At 36.7% G+C, this 19,990-nt stretch overlaps 1 pseudogene; it reads left to right on the top strand.

Moving 5' to 3' along the window:
* Positions 1–18,655, top strand: part of LOC127164351 (NACHT, LRR and PYD domains-containing protein 12-like) — a 162,452-nt pseudogene extending 143,797 nt beyond the window's left edge.
* The last annotated feature ends 1,335 nt before the right edge of the window (positions 18,656–19,990 follow it).

The raw sequence follows: 19,990 nt of genomic DNA, 5'->3' as shown, positions 1-19,990 counted from the left end.
AATTCCCATTTAGCATATGGTAAACTTGTTGTGTTGTCTAATTTTATTATTATTTTGTATATTTTGGAAAGAAGTTTTTTTGAGGATGATATATTAATAAACTCTGAAATCGATGGTGAAAGGTCAAGGTTAACGGTCCGAATGTTGATTTTTGATTTGAGTTGTAGATATTCCAGAAAACTATTACTCCTGATGCTGTATTTCTGGACCAAGTATGAAAATGAGGCCAGATTATTACTATGAAAGATGTGTTGAAGTTGTGTAATGCCCTTTTCAGCCCATGTGTGTAAGTTAAGTGGTTTCTTATTGATTGTAAAATCTGGGTTATTCCAAATGGGGGTGGTATTTAGACGGTGCAAGAGGAGTGTTTGTGATTTGGTGAAATTTACACCAGGCTGTGAGAGCTGCTGCTATAGTTGGTGCTTTAAAACAGGAGTGTTTTTTGACTGTCTGACTGCAAAATGGTAGATCCGAAGTTCGAACGTCCTTACAAATTGTTTGTTCAATGTCTAGCTATATGTTTACTGATGGGTTTGGGTGAATCCAATTATATATATATTGAAGCTGATTAGCCAGAAAGTAGTGGTAGAAGTGTGGTGCTTTCCTATAGAAAACACAAGGAGGATTGTAGGATTGTCAATTTTATCCTTGGGGTCTTATTTTTCCAGTAAAATCTGGTGATGATTGAGTCTACAGATTTAAACCAGGTAAGGGTGGGTTGTATTGGAATCATTGAGAATAAGTAGTTTAGTTTAAGGAGTATAGTCATTTTAATTACTGATATTCTGCCCATAATGGATAGTGGTAAGTTCATCCAACGTTGAAGATCGTCACTTATTTTTTTAAGCAATGGACTGAAATTAAAGCTAACTAGCTCTGACAACCTGGGGGAAACATTAATGCCTAAATATGTGATGTGATTGGTGCATAAAGGATAGGTGATGTCTGGGGTGTCACATCCAAGCTATTATGATTTAATGAAAGAATAGGTGATTTACTCCAGTTGACGGAGTATTCAGAAATATGAGAGAATGAATCAATAAGTTTAATTGTTTCCTGTAATGATGATTGAGGATCTTGTAAAAACAGTAGTAAGTCATCTGCGTAAAAACTTTTTGCTGTATGTTTAATGTTTGAACTCCTTTAATGTAACTGTTTTGGCAGATAGCTGCCGCTAATGGTTCAATAAAAATGGTGAATAATGAGGGGGAGAGTGGGCATCCTTGTCTAGTCCCCCGGTGCAGTGTGAAGCTACGTGATGTTAGTCCATTGGTGATAACAGTTGCTGAAGTTGATGTATATAAAATTTTAATCCAATTCATAAATGACTCCCCAAAACCAAACCTCTCTAATGTGGAAAACAGGAATTTCCAGTTAACCCTATCAAATGATTTCTCGGCATCTAGAGTGACTATATGTCACACCCCTGTGGACTGTTTCATTGGTTTTTCCCTTGTATGTCCTTATTTGGTCTTTCCTGTTCCGTTTCTAATTATTACATAATTGTTTAATCATTCACACCTGTCCTTATCTGATTAGCCTGGTTATTTAAGTTTGGTTCTGTTCCCCATTTGTTTGTCGGTTCTTGATTTCACTTTACGTCTCTTTGAATTCACTTCATGTCTTAACGTCTTTGTAGTTGTGTTGCGTGTGGACTCCCTGCTGTTCCTGTTCATTCCTGTTCCGTTGTATGGATTATTGAAAAATAAACTGAGTGTTCCTGACTTCTGCGTTCCTACTCCTCATTCCCGCACACGACGTGTGACACTATAATGCTTTTTGCCTTATAGATGGTGTGACCTTTTCTATTCTGTGGGCTAGTGCTTTGGCAATAATTTTAATGTCAGCATTGATCAGAGAAATGGGACGACAGCTTGATGGTAATTTGGGATCTTTATTGGGTTTGAGGAGAAGTGAAATTGTAGCTGTGTTCATGTTATTTGGGAATTTAAATTTTTGTTGTGATTCACTTAACATTCTGATGAAGAGTGGTGATAAATTGGACCAAAACTGTTTGTAAAACTCAGCCGATGTTGTGGAGCAAAGTTGATGAATTTTCTCAATGAAGTCAATAAGGTTTGAGAAGCAGAGTTCCAGATGTCAAAATAAGACTTTATTGAACAAAGCAACAAAGCCGAGACAACGGTTACCGCATCTAGTCTCTATCTGTCCAGGTATCCATTCTTATACCTATCCATGCTCACCAAAGTTGGTAATTCCGGTTTGTTATTGGTTATGCCTGTCTGGTTTGCCATAATTAATTACTAGCCCACCTGGCCCATTTTTAATGGTGGAATTTGGCTAGATCAGCCATTTTAAAAAATAACTTTTATTCCGCCATCTCCGATTGGTTGGAGATGGTCACATCGGACATACATCAAACCTGTTTACATGTATCTGTCATATGTTGGAAGTCACCCAAAGTTCATTGGTTCGCTTAAGTTTACTGGTATGGTCCAGTGGAAATCACCGGTGCTGCCCAACAGCATACACATGAGACTCTCAATCTGTGTTGAGACATCCAGTATTGTAACAATCAGCATTTTGATCAGTCTATTGATTACTGTTATAACCATACATTATATGTTTAAGTAAAATAATATCATATAGAGTAGGATAGCATAATAACTTTTGAAAATACACAATACCGGGAATCTATCAGGACCTGGTGCTTTATTATTTGGCGTGAGTTGTAGTGCTGTATAAGGTTCATGTTGTGTTATGGATTTCCCTGCTGAATCTGTTATAACTGAAATTGTTGCTTTTTCCTTGTTTTGTTTAATTTGATTTGCCAAATATTTACCAGATTTGTTACTATGATGAAATTCTTGTCTGAGCCTATGAATCAGGAATTGAGTATGTTTGTTAATTACTGTATTTAGTTTTAATTTGTATTCTCTTAATTTGTTTTGCATTTCTTCTGTTGGATTATTTATATTGATGTCTGGAAGTTGTTTGATTTGTTGTTCCAATTCTGCTTCTTGTTCTTTTTCCTTCTTTTTTTTTGTAAACTGAATATGAAATTATTTTCCCTCTAAGTACTGCTTTTCCTGTTGCCCACAGATTCTGGGGTGTCATTCATTTCTAGAAAGAATGCCCACTCTCTTTTAAAATAGCTGACAAAATCTGGATCTTTTAAAAGAGAAATGTTAAAATGCCATCTGGTAGTAGGTTTATGAGGTTCACTTATATTCCATTTTAATGTTACTGGAGCGTGGTCGCTAATGGCAATAGGATGGATCTTTGATTCAGAAATATTTGATATGATAGAATTACTAGTGAGAAAGAAATCAATGCGGAAATATGAGTGATGAACTGGTGAGAAAAACGAGTATTCTTTAGCATTTGGATGTTGTAATCGCCAACTATCGCCAAGGCCAAAATCACTCATGAACTGTTTTATGGTTTCTGCAGATTGCCAAATGCGTCTATTACTTGAACTATTAGATCTATCTATTGCTGGGTTGAGAACTGTGTTGAAATCACCTGTTATTATAACCGGACAGTTAGAAAAATTTGAAATGGAGGAAAAGAATTTTTCAAAAAAGGATGGGTCGTCTGTGTTTGGTCCGTATAGATTACCAATTGTAACTGGGCTGTTTTTAATTGAAATGTTTATTATAATAAAACATCCCTCTGGGTCTATAATGGTAGAATTATGAACAAATGGGATTTTTGTTCAACAACAACAACAACAATACAAGAATCATTAAGTCTGGATATAGTGTGAAACAAGGTTAATAGGTTGGGGGGCGTGAGATCTAGGTGCAACATAAGAGCTTATTTCATGACTTAAAATGTAGAAAGACAGAGAAAGGTGGAGAGAGAAAGAAGGCGAAGGAGGGAGAGAGAGAGGTACTGGGGAGTGAGATAAGGATCGTCTTTTTATAAATTCAAATTTCTGATTCGAGAATGGAAGTGAAAAGATCAGAAAAGCCAGGGAGTAATGTCTCTATCATTCTACGCTCCAGAATGTCCTTTGGGTATTGATCATTGAGTCCGTAGTTCGTGCCTTTGAGTTGTCTGCCTTGCCTCTGAACCAGTTCTTTTTGTTTATAATGTTCGAATTTTGCGATGATTGGACGTGGGCGATTGTTACTGTTTTGAGATCCAATCCGATGCAAGCGGTGAAAGGTGATGTTCTGTACAGTTTCGGCTGATAATTTGAGTTGCTTAATCATGAAGTCCTTAACTGATTTCTCGGGATTGTCTGGGGTTTGTTCCGGGATGCCTGTGAAAGCTAAACTGTCCCTCATGCTACAGAATGCTTTCTTTCATGGCTTTGTTTTGTGCGACAACGGAGGTGAGTTGAGCGGTAAGAGTGGGAACGGAGTCCTTTAATAAGTTATTTTCCTCGGTGAGAGTGTCTGTTCCTGGCTGAATTCTAAGCTGTGCCATAGTTCTTGAAAATCCTTATGTATAACTTCTATTAGCACGATCCTTGCATCATGTCCGAAAGTTTAAGTTTATTTTCAGTGGAGAGTAGGATGTCGCTTACCTCAGTGCAGCACGGTGATTTAGGTGATATGGATGGTGTTGTACCTGTGGTGGTAAGTGAATCAGGACGGGGTCTTTTGGAGTTTGGTGTGAGGTTGCCTTTACTTTTTTTGTTGTTTTCTGGTTTGTCCTTGATCATGGTGCTGTAAAGTCTATTGTAATGCGTGTCGATATATTCCTCAAGGTGATCCAGGTTGCAACGCGTTACAGTCAGGTTTTGAAACGGGAGAGAAAAAAAAAAGCAAAACGTGGGGAGATGAGAAAATGGGGAAAGAGAAGAGAAAAAAATTAATTAAGTTTGTTTGTCTAGTAGCGGGGTGCCGCCATCTTAGATTGTGCACCAGATCTCGATCTCAGTTCTCGCGTTATGCAGCCATCCCCGTCAATCAGGGGATAAATATTTATTTATTTATTTATTTATTGTGGAATTGCTGGAGACTAAAGTTTTAGTACACATATACACTATTGCTCCGCAGACAGTGCCATCTTTGGTTTTACACAGCGATTCCCTGTATCGCTGCCATAGTTTGACAAAACTCCCCACCACAACCATTCCCTTTAAATAAGCCTTCTAATGGTTTGCCAGGTGATGTGCCTTTGGATAATGCAGCCAAATAAAAAGCTAATGGCCATCAGTGTAATGTGACTTTTTTTTGCATTAAAACACTTCAGTTACCCTAATTCAATACTGAGATGTAAAGAATTGTGAACTGTCAGCAGTGATCAACAGGCAAGAGGTGGAACTGCTTTCTCTCGCAGTGGAAGCAGTTGAGGCGGTGGTTGTGTTGTGGTCACAGTGGAAATTTGCTTTTTGTATTTACTAAAAATTAACAAAGTTAATGCAGCAGGTTTTTTTTTTTTTTTTCATTTTACGATTTCTGGATGAAATCACTTGCCTGTGATCAAAGATAGTGAGAGCTGATGTTGGGGAATATAGCCAAATTCATTCTAAATTAGCTAAATTATTAGCTCTCCAACAGCTTTAAATAAGTTTTGGCTACTGGAAACTAAGAAAAGGACTAGATAATTGATAAATCTGATAAAAGACAGACAAATTCATCCAAATAATTTTTTATATATATATTTCAAAAATACATTAAATGTATCAACATTGTTGGGAATGTTATTTTGAAAATGTAATAGGTTACAGATTAGAAGTTACCCTATTTAAAATGTAAAAAGTAGTGTAACTATCTCAATTGCTGTAAAAGTAATGCAACTGATTACATTTGATTACTTTTTAAAGTTTCTTCCTTTTTTTGGTTTGGTTTGTAACTTTTTGGTTTATTTTGATAGGTTGATTGTTGTGGTGCACCTCCACAGCGCGTTCTTAACATCTGAGAAAGACACAGTCATTTCTGCTTGCCGAATAATAATTAAATGAAAACCTAATTTTGACAAAACACCTACCTAATATTATGCTGGTCCCTCTTTTGCTGCAAAAACAGCCCTGACGTGTAGAGGCATGGACTCCACTAGACACCTGAAGGTGTGCTGTAGTATCTGTGACCAAGATGTTAGCAGCAGATCTTTTAAGTCTTTTAAGTTGTGAGGTGGGGCCTCCATGGTTTGTTCAACACACCCCACAGATACTTGATTGGATTGAGATCTGGGGAACTATGGCGGGAATCACGTCAGAGGCAGCATGATCAAGAGTCATAAATATCAAATATGTTTGCTCTGAGCTGTAAATTAATCATAATGACACCACACAATTGAGCATTTTTTTGGACAAAATTCATTTGCGACAAGCCTTGAATCTGCCTATTCCCCCCTAACTGTTTAGGGGGGCAAATCAGGCTTAAAATCTTCAAGTGTGGATTTCAGTGTTGTGTTTACAAGTGCAACTGTGGGAATCTGCAAGTGGCTTCTTATTTCATTTTAGAACATGAAGTTTTGTTTTTAAATCTTATCTTTATATTATTTTTTTCATTACATTGTTGACATAAGTTTTCAGGAGCAGTATTGTGCCACTGTTGTTTGTGTGAGAGATCTAATACTTTAATTTTGCATTTAAATGCAAGATATATAATGTCCAATGATTTGGAGGAATATTTGTTTCTTCCTGATAATGCTAATGCATTTTTTTCTTTTTTTGACCAGTGAAGAAGATTTTCATTGACCTTCATTCAATATAATATATAGAATTATGCCTATTCATAAGAGAAAACTATTCTACTATTATCTACTAGTTATCATCTGACTGTGTATAGTGACTGTGTGCTGAGGAAGCAGCTAAGTAACCTATTTAAAGCTTGAAAAACACAGAGACATGGAAAGAACCTGATCAGGAGCTAGAAATACATGACAGCTATTGATGAACCTTCAGGAACATATATATGGTAAAAAGCCTTGTACCAAAATACAGCAGTGCATAAATGGTATGCTGTGCACAGCTATAGGAGTATATACTGTATACGAGTGTGAAAAACATGTTCTGGAAACGTAACTCAACTTTGTTGCCTGCTCAATAAAGTCTTACTGGCTTCAAAACCTCTTCAGAGCAATTTATTTTGAACAAGGAAAATTCTACAACACCAGCTGCTTTTACTGATCACAATCAGTTCAATATTAAAATGAACAATAAACACACTAATGTGATGTGGACTGTTATTGTATGTTTTTGTAGGTTGTCTGGCTGTATGGTGACAGAGAAAGGCTGTAGTTATTTGTCTTCAGCCCTGAGTTCAAACCCCTCACACCTGAGAGAGCTGGATCTGAGCTACAATCACCCAGGAGATTCAGGAGTCAAGCTGCTTTCTGAAAAACTGGAGGATACAAACTACACACTGGACAAACTTAAGTATGTCAAGCAGGAGGGTTTTGGGGTTTTATTGTTTAAACTTTTCAGTGTCTCTGTATATCTATATGAGTCTAGGAGTTTCTAAAGGATGCAACAATATAAAGGATTTAAAGAGCACTGCCCTGAGTAAAATTTTAACTAAACGGATCAGACAAAACAAATAAACAATAAAACAGTACTTTTTAACTCCATAACTGGCCACAAAACAGGTGCAGACAGTGAAAACACAACAGAAAAGGCAGCCACCTTCCTACAGTTTTCATAAATAGTAGAAACAAACATATTCAAATCGATCATTTATGTTGTAAACATTAACAAATTGTAAATGAAGGAACAAAAAAACCCTAACTTTGAATATTACAAATTACACATTGGTGTCACTATTGCAGTCAATTAGTTAACATTACCTGAGATTAAAAAGCAATGACAAAAAAAAAAGGACAAAAAAAAAAAACATCCTCATACTCAACCATAAGAATACACAACAGTTTCAACAAAAAAGTTGGCAGGACACAGACAGCACTCTGGAAAATGTTTCTCAGCTTCTGTGATCAGCTTTCGGTAACACTTTATAACAACGTTCAGTTGTAGGTCATTTATAAGCAATTAGTTAATGATGAAATAATCATTAACAAAACATTTATAAAAGATTACTAAGTGATATGCTAACAATTTGTGTATGTTTTGTTAATTCATTTACAAGTAATTTACAAGTAATTAGTTAATAATTAACTAATCATTTACAAAACATGACTATGCATTCATAAACGATTAATAAGTGATATATTAGTATTTTTTATCTATGCTTTGTAGATGAAGTTATAAATCATTTACAAGTGATTAGAAAATGATGAACTAAAAATGTACAAAACATCACTATACGTTCACGAACGATTAAGTAATATGCTAACAATTTACAAATTTGTCGTAAGTTATCTTTACAAAAATAGCATATCATGAAATAATCAAACAGATCCTTATTATTAATCAATTATAAATAATTGAAATGTCAATCATTGAAATGTTTATCCTCCATTGAAGATCACATCATGAATAAATCATTTACAAATCTTTCTGCATCCCCTAATCTAAAGTGTAAACAGTTCATCAGTTGTAAATGTTTTACTCATCATTTGTAGATCTTCCCCTACCAGTGTGTATACACACACAACCTGTAACTTTTGTAAAGTTTGTAAAACATTTATAACTGATGAGTAGTTTACACTTTAGATTAGGGGATGCAGAAAGATTTATAAATGATTTATTCATCTTGTATTTACACAACAGGTTTTGAATATTTGTTTTGTGTACTGCATTGTAAGGGCTGACTGGTGAGGGTAAAGATGGTAAACACATGGAGTATTTTAGTGCTGTGCACCTGACGTGATCTTTATTGGAAGGTAAAATTGGTTCACATTATGACTAGATCCCACACACTCCACACAGAACACAAGTCTGTGCTGATGAGAGAAAGGGTTTACACGTTTATTCACTTGACAGCAAATAATTTATTATTATTAAAAAAAATTGTTTTAGAAAAATTGCATTTGTGCTTTTCAACATATGACTTATTAATCATTTATAAACACATAGTCATGTTTTGTAAATGATTAGTTCATCATTAACTAATTACTTGTAAATGAACTTGTAATTGACTTGTAAATGAATTAACAAAACATACACAAATTGTTAGCATATCACTTATTAATCATTTGTCAATGTTTTGTAAATGATTATTTCATCATTAACTAATCACTTATAAATGACTTACTACTGAACGTTATTATAAAGTGTTACCCAGCTTTCTGTCAAAGAGACGGGAGGAGCCAAAGAGGAAAACAGAGAAAAACACAGGCAACACAAATGACAGTACACCACAAAATAAGACAAGTCAAATCACCTTCATTTCTATAGTGCTGTATACAGTTCAGTTCAATAACCGTTTGATGATGCAGGATGTAATTCAACTGTAAAGCAGCTCTTCAGAAAAAAATAATGCAGCTTAAGGGACCCTTTTTGAGACGTGATGCAATAACGACAATATTCAGTGACAGGGATATTTCTGGGATATTTTTAAAAGGAACAAGTTGTGTTAATAACTTGAAGAAAAGGTATATAATTCAGGGTGTCCGAACACAGCCACTATGAGTGCCTCCTCTGCCATGTTGCCATCAAACAGTTGTCATGCCAACTTGCTACTGTACACAGAAGCTTGCAATGCTTGCCCCTCCTCCGAGTTCTTCTGATTGGTCCACTACTTTGGAACTTGACACGGCGTCTTAAAAATACGGTGCTCATGTGAGAGGCACTGCAAAAGACACAAGCGTAACAGCATTGGAATGGAAAAACGCGTTCAGTGTGAATGGCCCCTAATTCAGTTTAAGCTTTGTTCTCATACAATGGTTATAGTCAATGCAGTTATATTAATACATTTCTTAAAGTTACATGACTTTCAGAGTCCAACTAAACATGCTAGGAGATGACAGTGACAAGGAACTCAAACTCTATCAGTTGACACAAATGGAGAAAAAACCTGTCAGTCTCGATTGGGGACCGGTTCTCCTCTGACCAAAGTGAATGAAGAAAGTAGAGCTGCTGTTTAACTAGTAGCAGACATTTTCATTTATATTTACATTTAGTCATTTAGCAGATGCTTTTATCCAAAGCGACAAAGTAGTCAAAATCAACAATGATACAGGAGTGTTATGACAAGTCCCAGTTATCCTATCGCAGCAAGATTGTTGTTTTTTTTTTTGTTAATTATATAATAAATAAAATAAAGAGAACCGAAAAAGAATAGAGCAAGCTAGCATTAGAGGCCTTTTTGTTAATTATATTATAAATAGAAAGAAAACAAATAAATAGAATGCAAAAAGAATAGAGAAGCTAGTGTTAGTGTAAGTTTTTTTAAAGCATAGAATAAGAATAGAGAGTGCTAGAGTTAGAGGGTCAAATAAAGATAGAAGAAATGTGTTTTTAGCCATTTATTGAAGATGGCTAAGGAATCAGCTGCTTGGATTGAGTTGGGCAGGTCATTCCAGCAGGAGGGAACAGTTAAAAGTCCTGTATTGTCAAAACTGAATCAAAAATTTCCTGGCTGTGACTTCTGTAAAAATGTGACGTCCAGACTACACAGTCACCGCCTTCAGTCTCCACCCCGAGCACCACCACCATCCCACCCTCCTTTTGCCAAACCCCCAGACAACATCACATCCATGCCATTGCTGAGCAACAAAATGGAAACATGTTGAGAAAACGCTGTTCAGTCAGTGGATGTCAGGAAACTACATCATTGCACAGGTTTCTGAACAACATTAATATAAGAGACCAGTGGCACGTCAACTTACTGTATCAGTAGGAAAGCAATAGTTATGTAACTTACAGCATTCTGTGTTTGAAAAAAAAAAACATTAATTACCATTCTGAAACACTGTGTTGTAAGCATGTTTGAGGAGGTGGCTGGTTGTCTCCTGTCGTCGACGATTCAGGGTCTGAGTTCAGCTCAAACATGTATGGCCGAACAACATTTCCCTCAGCAGTGACCATCATTACCGGTGTTTCTATTAACCTTACTTGTGATGATCACCAAACCACAGCAGGCTACAGCATAAACAACCCTAGTTACCTGTGGTTGGCCTGGCTGTGCGTTACTCAGAAAACAACAAGTCATCAGAATAGAGCCTCATGAGTATTTACTAGACAGGCCAAAATCGACCTGTTCTTAACAGAGCTCCTGAGAGAGGAGCTGTAAAAATATACTGAGATGGTTTTTGGTACTTATACTACAAATATTCTAAAATACAGCAAAACCTAAAATAAAACTCCAGAAAGGTGTAATATATGTGGCCTTTAATGTGAAAGTCAGTGAAAGGGATTTTGTGCCTCTTTGGAATGAACGATAATGCGCTGTTCACTTGCAGAACGCAAGCTTCTAGAGGCACATACGTGTAAAGGAATGAATTTAGGTAAAGAGGTGCAGAGACAGTGGTGGTTTTGTAGGCGAACATTAATGCCTTAAATGCCATAAATTTTATGCGAGCAGCTATTGATAGACAACTGACTACCAGAGATCTTATTATAAATAAGGACAGATCTTGATCTCTATGTGTCTTCATCTCTACAAACAATGCAGAACAGTATGATATTTAACATCACTTGCATGTCAGGATACTGTACTCAGTGGAAACCTTCACAGACTAGTCATTAGGGGTTCGAGCGCGTAGCGCTTAAACCCTATTGTAATTGTTAGGATTTTTTTTATTATTATTATTCTTCCCTAAAACTGATCGTGCAACCCAAACCGTAAAGCCTAGAGAGCTAAAACTTGGTCAAAAGGTAGTAGTATTGCTCGCTACTCAGATCCAAAGACTTGCCCCAATCGGCCTAAAGGGGGCACTACAGTGCAAAAAACAAAGATTTTGGACATTTTTGGCCCTAGCTCGTACACAGTTTGTCGTAGACTCAAAAACTTTATATCGTTGTAATCCTTGGGTCAAGGCGAAGAAAAGTGTATTACGCAAATTTTGCTCTACGGTGTTCGTTTTTTTTCCGCAAAATGGCGTTATGTCCGAAACCTACTTTTGCGAACTAGTCCTAGGTTTTTCGGCCGATCGGAACGAAACCAGTGCTGAAATGTTCTCTGGACAGTGAATATCAATAATTATCAAAAAAAAGTTGAAATTTCGACTCACGGTCGCATAGGAACGACAAAACGTTCTATGTTAACATTAGCCAATTGCTACATTTGGCTATAAATTTTGAATGGAATGGGATATATTCACCAAACTCGGTACAAATGTGTATGAGCTCAATCTTTGGTCAAAAAAAAAATTGCACAGCTCTGCCACTTGGTGGTGCTATAAGCCTGAAAAAACATAAAAATGACTATAACTATGCAATCGTTGGTCCGATCGACCTGAAAATTGGTATGCAGTGTCTCTGTCCAATGTGCCATAAGGGTCTATGAGGACATTGGCGTATCTCAAAAAACATGGCCGCCATCGGCCAATGAAGTTTGAGCACCTATTAGACAAGGTTAACGGAGACCGATCGGAACGAAACTCACTGGGCATGTTCGACTCATGGCCCTAAAGGTCTGTAAAAATTTTGAAACAAATCGGCCACTAGTTGGCGCTAACAAGTTTTATGGCTCTGTAATCACGTGGTGTTTCACACATCCACACAATATGCATATCATTTGATAGATCTCCTCATGATGAACTTTGCCTCAAGAGCTGTTGCTGTCAATCAAATCGTTCATTAAATATTCACAAATATGTTAAAAACCTACTTTTGCGAACTAGTCCTAGGTTTTTCACTCAATCTCGATCAAACCACTGCAGTAATATTCTCTGGACTCTTTAGATCAATAATTATCAAACAAATTTTGATTTTTGTCCTTCGGTTAGCTATAACAGGGTCATTTAGAAAAGGGGCGTGGTCACATATACCTAAAAGCCTATAAAACCTAAACGAAAACTCAAAACTTTACAAAAATTGATGACTCTTATTAAGCATGCAAAGTTTCGTGAAGATCGGACCATAGGTGGCGCTATAACAGTTAAAAAGGCTTCAAAAACGTAAGCTGTGTATGGTAAACGGCTTCAAATGGCTAAATAAATGCTCATATATTCACACAAACACTAGATCTTCATATCATTTGGTAGACCTCCTCATGATGAACAACTTCGCCTCAAGAACCATTGCTGTCATTCAAGTCGTTCATTAAATATTCACAAATATGTTAAAAACCTACTTTTGGGAACTAGTCCTAGATTTTTCACTCAATCTCGATCAAACCACTGTAGTAATATTCTCTGGACTCTCTAGATCAATAATTTTTTTAAAAAAAGTTAAACTTTTGACTCACGGTCGCAAAGGGGCGGCAAAACGTTCAAAAGAGGCGGGGCTACTTTTACTAAAATGGCTGTAACTTTTGAACAGAATGACATATCATCACCAAACTCAGAACACATGTGTACAATCTAAATCTGTGGTAAAATCCACTTGACCTCTTGGTGGCGCTATAAGAGCAAAAATACTTAAAAATGGCTATAACTACACAACCGGCAGTCCAATCGATCTGAAAATTGGTATGCAGTGTCTTAGTTCAATGTGGCATAAGGGCCTATGAGGACATTTGTGTATCTTGAAAAACATGGCCGCTATCAACCAATGAACTTTGAGCACCTATTAGACAAGGTTAACGGAGGCCGATCAGAACAAAACTCACTGGGCATGTTCGACTCATGGCCATAATGGTCTGGAAGAATTTTGAAAGAAATCGGCCACTAGTTGGCCCTAACGAGTTTTATGGCTCTGTAATCACGTGGTGTTTCACACATCCACACAATATGCATATCATTTGATAGATCTCCTCATGATGAACAACTTTGCCTCAAGAACCATTGCTGTCAATCAAATCGTTCATTAAATATGTACAAATATGTTAAAAACCTACTTTTGCGAACTAGTCCTAGGTTTTTCTCTCAATCTTGAGCAGACCACTGCAGTAATATTCTCTGGACTCCCTAGATCAATAATTATCAAAAAAATGCTGAATTTTGTCCTTTGGGTAGCTATAACGGGGTCATTTACAAAAGGCGTGTGGCCACATATACCCAAAAGCCTATAAAACCTAAACAAAAAGTCAAAACTTTCCGAAAATTGGTAAGAACATGTGTCAGATGACTCTAGCAACGATTCATGGAGATCGGACCATAGGTGGCGCTATAAGCTTCAAAAACACTGGATTTCTATGGTAAATGGTCTCAAAAAGCTAAAAAAAAATGCTCATATAATCACACAAACACTAGATCTTCATATCATATGACAAATCTCATTTTGAACAACTTTGCATAGCACCTTAAAGGCCTTAAATGCTCGAACCCCGGTAATTGCTGCTTGCAGCTATATTTTTATTATTAAAGTTGCAATTATATTACAAACAAACAAACAAGTTAAAGCTTCTTGTCTGATAATCTTCACAATCAAGTCCACTAGTGTTGTTAGCATCACAAGCTAGCTGCTTTCTGACTGTAAACAGACCTGCAAAGAGCTTACAAGACACGCACAAACAAATCATACTGACCCATATTCTCAGAAAAATTATTAAACAGCAGTATAACTTATCTTTCATATAACACTTATTATTACTATTATTTATTTGAATGAAATGATACTCTAAATAAGAAATCTGCCAGCAGATGGTGGTAAATGTCTTAATGAGTCATTCACTCATTCGATTTGATTGGTTCAAAAGACTGATTCATTCAGGAATAAAGTAAACAGCTCTCTTTAGAAATAGGCCTTTGAATCACTGATTCACACGATTTGTTCAAAACACAGATTAATTCAGAAACTAAACACTGCTGTGTTGCTCGGAGATGCACAACAATTCTGCTATGGCTTCAAAGGCAAGGCAAGTTTATTTATGTAGCACATTTCATACACAAAGGTAATTTAAAGTGCTTTACATAAAAGGAAGTAGAATAATCATAAATACAATAATAACAACAATAATCAGAAAAAAGTCAGTAGAAAAATCATAAAAACAATAATCACAACAACAAAACAAAGTATTTAAAACTTTTAAGATGATTTAAAAATTGATTTAAAATAAATTTAAGAATAGAAAAAAATAGAAAAGGATTATACATAGTGCAATCAGTTCGAACACAGCGCAGTGCTCATTCAGTAAATGCACAGCTAAACAGATGAGTTTTGAGTCTAGATTTAAATGTAGTTAATGTTTTAGCACATTTGATCTCTTCTGGATTCCAACTGCGTAATGGCTAAAAGAGGATTTCTCTTGTTTTGTGTGAACCCTTGGTATTTCTAACTGACTCGATCCTAATGATCTGAGTGGTCTGTTAGGTGTATATTCAGTGAGCATATCTGCAGTGTATTTAGGTCCTAGGCCATTGAGTGATTTACAAATCAGTAAAAAAAAAAAATCAATTCTAAATGTAACTGGAAGCCAGTGTAGGGACCTGAGGACTGGTGTGATATGCTCAGATTTTCTGGTTCTAGTCAGAATCCTGGCAGCAGCGTTCTAGACGAGCTGCAGCTGTCTAATGGTCTTCTTGGGAAGGCCAGTGAGGAGACCATTACAATAATCCACCCTGCTTGTGATAAAGGCATGAACAAGTTTCTCCAAGTCTTGACTGGAAACAAAACATCTAATTCTTGCAATGTTTTTGAGATGATAGTATGCTGATTTAGTTACTGCTTTGACATGACTACTGAAACTAAGGTCTGACTCCAGAATCACACCAAGATTCCTGACTTGGTTTTTAGTTGTTTGACCCCTAGAGTCAAGGTATGCATTCACCTTAAGAACTTCCTCTTTGCTTCCAAATGCAATGACTTCAGTTTTCTTCTTGTTTAACTGAAGGAATTTCTGGCACATCCAACTGTTAATTTCATCAATGAACAAAAAACATTAAAAAACTTTTGAGTGATTGTGTTTAAGAAAACATATGTTCCAAATATCATAAGTCTGAACAGTTGAATGATCAGACAAACAGTTTGTTATGCAGTACACATACATACATAGACTACACAGAGAGATTCCTTGCTCTGAAAGATTATTCACAGAACAAAGACATCTCTTGCTTCATCCGATTCTCGACCCCAGGTAGTCTTTGATGGTATTCTGTTTATTTTTACTGTCCATCTGTAGAAAGGCAGGACCTTTCACCACCCCACAGAATAACTCTCAGTGACTCTGTTTCCAGCACCACAATGAACCTTTTGGACACTTCCACGTTATGTCAGTGGAAGCAGGGACCCCTCAACCCGACAGAACTGCCCTGCATCAGGCTTGGACTGAAAATGTGTAGAATGCACAAAAACATTAACAAACATTGTGTGATCTTTCCATTAATATAGAAGAATACAAAGATAATTTGTGACATACACAGAGTTATCAGCAAGATGTAGTGAAATGATGCGGTTACTCATCTGATTTACTGTGCATGTGTACTGTGATCAGTGTTTATCATTAAAGATGTCATATGTATGTGAGTGTTTTGTGTGGGGGGCAGGTAAGTATATATGTGTGAGAGGGATTAAGTGTGTGTGTGTGTGTGTGTGTGTCTGAGTGGGTGAGATGACTGTATTGAGAGGGGGTCCAGTTATATCCTTGACCAGCAACATGACCAGCAAAGGACCAGCTTAAACCAGCTAAGGACCAGCATAAACCAGCATCAAAACCTACCTAACCAGCATTCCAGCATCAAAACATACCGACCAGCATATGCTGGTTTTTTCACCAGGGGTAAAGACCAAAGATCTATTTTTACTTACCCACACGGCAAACAACTTCTTCTTTTTTGGTGGTTAGCAAACAATATGAATGATCTTCTTATCAATGCTTCTTCCTGTTTCAAAATGAATGAATGAATGTGACGTATTTGGCACTTGGATGTGGGCGGGGTTAGATGCCCACCGCAGGCTGCAGCGAGACGCTCCTCCAGATTGCCTCGAAAGCAGACTACACATAGCCTGTCCAATGCTAAATATATACCATGTCATGAAATGACACTTACATCTTTGTAGATATTATTGACACTGCGAACATGATTCAACCATCTCATGTGCTGCCTGACCAAAAACTACAATCAATCAGTTTTGACTATCAGTGGGCTACAAATAGCCGGTCTGACTACGAGCTAAACCGAGGCTACGCACAGGCTACACATTGAACATGTCAAAGAAATGAAACCAAACACCCTGTAAACGCTGTTGACTTTGCTTACATGATAGAATGTCTCACAAGTTATTTTGCCAAAAAACTCGACTCAAATATGGTATTGACAACCGTATTCTGCTGCTGTGTGAATGTGGCCAATATGGCTAACATGAGCATCATAAAGCGAGAGCGACAGGCAGTCAAACAAACTATTATGATTGAATATCACGATGAAAGTTACTAGTTTTGATCACTCATCTGCATTTTTGGGTTTGACACTCTTAATCACGGTCAAATTCAACATTCTTAATGTCTCAGCTCAGAAATTACACTCTATAGAAACACAATATACTGTTGGGTGTTATTAGAGTAATAATTATCACCTGTTAAAACAGCAACAGTCTAGCAACCACCGCAAGCACCTTAGCAACTGCATAGCAACAGTTTGTTGACTGAATGTGTGTGTGTGTGTTTTCTAGTGTTGATCATGGAGGAGAATCCAGGATTACAGCAGGACTGAAGAAATGTATGTTTACAAACACACGCACGCACACACACACACACACACACACACACACACAGATGTTGTGTTTCCATGTTTTATAGGGACATTCCATAGGCGTAATGGTTTTTATACTCTACAAACCGTATTTTCTATCGCCCTACACCTAAACCTAGCCCTCACAGGAGACTGCACACTTTTACTTTCTCAAAAAAAAAAAAAAACTCATTCTGCATGATTTATAAGCCTGTTTCCTCATGGGGACCTCACAAATGTCCCCACAAGGTCAAAATTTACTGGTATTACTATCCTTGTGGGGACATTTGGTCCCCACAACGTGATAAATACCAGGTTCACACACACACACACACACACACACACACACACACAGCTGTAGTGATTGTTGTTGTGTTATAAATGTGTCTGTTCTTGTGTTCAGATGCCTGTTTTCTCACACTGGATCCAAACACAGCAAACAATTATCTCAGTCTGTCTGAGGAGAACAGAACGGTGACATGGGTGAGAGAGAAACAGTCGTATCCTGATCATCCAGACAGATTTGATGTGTATCAGGTGTTGTGTAGAGAGAGTGTGTGTGGACGCTGTTACTGGGAGATTGAGTGGAGTGGATGTGTACGTATATCAGTGTCATATAAGAGCATCAGCAGGAAGGAATGGGGAGATGAGTGTCTGTTTGGATTTAATGATCAGTCCTGGAGTTTGGTCTGCACTCCTGACGGTTACTCATTCAGACACAATAAGATAGTGACTGATCTCCCTGTGAAGTCCATCATCAGTAGAATAGGAGTGTTTGTGGATCACATTGCAGGAACTCTGTCCTTCTACAGCGTCTCTGACACAATGAGTCTCATCCACATGGAACAGACCACATTCACTCAGACGCTCTATCCTGGGTTTAATGTTGATGATATTGGATCATCAGTTTCACTGTGTTGATGAATGAGAATAGACTGATGAGAGATTGTACCCATAATGCTTTGAGCTGATGATGAATCAGTAACAGTGAGATGTTATATATTATATAAATGTGTGTGATAAATCCTCATATAGACAGTAAGATCAGCGTGTGTGTAAAATCAGGGTATCTTCCGTCCATTCGTTTTTTGATTTAATATTAGAAGAAGAAACAGGAGAAAATGGCTCCTTTTTCGTTTTTCTATTTTTTTCCAGAAAAACGAAAAGCAAGAATTCAGCTTGATTTTTTCGTTTTTCGTTCAGGGGTGGAAAAATGAATAAACAGTTTGAATATTCGATTTCTACAAGTGGGCGGAATGAAACGCCCCTTTCTGCTGATTGGTCAGCCGAAGATCAGCGGATTGAATGGATAATTAATGCGTTTATTGCAACTACATTTAAACTTTTCTCATCAAACAACCACACTAACAAATAGCTCGACACAACCCGTACTGGCCTAGACAGGGCTTTCGTCTATATAGACATAAATTTACTTACGCTTTGCATTAGTTGGCAGGGTTTAATGGCACATAAAAAAAAAAAAAAAAAAAGTGAAAGTCATGATTCTCTGCCATTAAAAGTGCAAGCAGGACATTTATATTTATTTAGACATTTAGTTAGTTAAGTAGTTATTTATTTAGTTATTTCCAATAATAACAAGGTGAGTAGACCTAACCTATAGTTCATACAGTTCCAATAAGTTGCAATGGGTTAAATAAACTCTAAGCAGATAAACGCGCCCTGTCATCTGAACACCAGTAGTGAAGTGTAAATACACAAGTCATAATTTTGTTTTTGCTGAGTTTATTTCATTAATATTGGGTATTAACTGTTGTCAAGTAATTGATGTTTTATTTTCTCTGCCAACTAAACTTCTAGAACAAGTCGTTGTGCGTTCTCTCTGCGCTGTCATTGTACACATAAACATTAACATTTACTTCACCTCACTTCATGGCAAATCCTTAAATGAATGGTATTCAGAACCAAGCATAAAAAAATAAAAGTAGCCATGTAAAATATAAATATGCTAGCCTATTTAAAATTATTGCCATTATAAACAACATTTATTTTAACACACACACACACACACATATATATATATATATATATACATACATACATACATACACACACACACACACATATATATTAATATATTTTAACATATATTGGACTTGCAATTCTCATTCACTCCAAAGTTTCTATAGCCTGTTTGCGATTTACCTGCTAAAATAATAGTTCAGTTGGGTCCCAATAATATGCAAGTAGCTATACATGTGATGATACGTTTAGCCTATAGGCTATCATACAACAGACACATTTAATTAAGCTTAATAACTTTTAATATGTGCACTGATTGTGTAAGCGCGCGAGGCGCCAGCGCCATCACTTAAATTTCTTTCCTCAGCAGCGGAAACGACTTAATATTCTGTCATTTACAGTCATACAGATAAGAGCAAGACATCATTTGAAATGGAAAAAAAAATGTATTTTTATTTGTGTAAAATCAAAATGAGTG

The sequence above is a fragment of the Labeo rohita genome, chromosome 4 (genome assembly GCF_022985175.1).
Source record: "Labeo rohita strain BAU-BD-2019 chromosome 4, IGBB_LRoh.1.0, whole genome shotgun sequence".
Classification (NCBI taxonomy): domain Eukaryota; kingdom Metazoa; phylum Chordata; class Actinopteri; order Cypriniformes; family Cyprinidae; genus Labeo; species Labeo rohita.
Note: the sequence above shows the minus strand (reverse complement) of the source record. Positions and strands in the feature narration are given on the sequence as shown.